The sequence below is a fragment of the Natator depressus genome, chromosome 13 (assembly GCF_965152275.1).
Source record: "Natator depressus isolate rNatDep1 chromosome 13, rNatDep2.hap1, whole genome shotgun sequence".
NCBI classification, from domain to species: domain Eukaryota; kingdom Metazoa; phylum Chordata; order Testudines; family Cheloniidae; genus Natator; species Natator depressus.
In genome coordinates, this window is record NC_134246.1 from 29,374,288 (window position 1) to 29,375,333 (window position 1,046).

The window sequence follows — 1,046 nt, forward strand, 5'->3', positions numbered from 1 at the left end:
TCACCACAAGCCACATCTCCCCAGCGCCTGCTCAGAGAGTGATAGAGCTGGCAAGGTGCTCCCCACCATGCCAGGCGCTGAACCTGCTGCCGCTGCGCACTCCCAATCCTGCTGGCCACGGAGCTGAGCAAGGACCTCCTTGCCACACCAAATGCCCTGTCACTGCATTGCCCCGGACCCCTGCTGCCTAGGGGGAGTGAGGGGCTTCCCCCCGCCCTGCTGTCAGAGGTGGGCACTTAGCCAACCAGCCGTTACCCAGGGTGTGGGACTACATCTGAATGGGTGCTCATTTGACTATGCAGATGTGGAAAATGGTGGGCCACTTCCTGGCCAGCAGGAGCTTGGAGTGCTGCAGCAGCTGAGCCACGGGTGGTCTGAGAGCCTGCGGCGTGGTGTCCTCCGCCAGGGAGGTGGGAGCTCCTCACCTTCAGGCAGCAGTAGGAGCACTGCAGAAGCTACACGCTCAGCTTCTCCTGGGCTGGGAGAAGCTTGTTTCCTGGACCAGTGGAGGGCCTACCTCCATTTTATGGGTAAGGAAACTGAGGCACAGAAAGGTCCCTGAGGTGCCCTGCTGCTCTCGCTGTCCAATGCACCACGGCCTTGTCCCCTCCCCCCTTTTCAGGAAGGAGAGTGCTACTGTGCCTGGCCCTTGTGCAGTGAGCATAAAGAGGGCTGGGGTGGGCCTTTCCCCCCCTGCACACCCACACAGGAGCTAGACACCACCTGGCTCCTCGCGTCGTTCCTGAGGCACACAGGGAACCTGAGCCCAGATCAGAACCCTGCAGTTCCCGGCCCCTTTGCTCTGTGTACAGCTGTAGTGCCCCTACACCCTGTTGTGCGAGGTGCTGTTCAGCCACCGGCGCTGCCCCAGGGAGTTTACAATCTAATTAAAACAAGCCCCGATGCGTGAGCATAGCAAAGGGAAGGGAGAATGAGGGGACCTGTAATGGGACAGGATTTTACAAAGGCTAATAATGCACATCTGATTTGGAGGCTGGGAACCGTTGTTTTTTATGTATCAGTATCAATGGGCTTCGTCCTTTCAC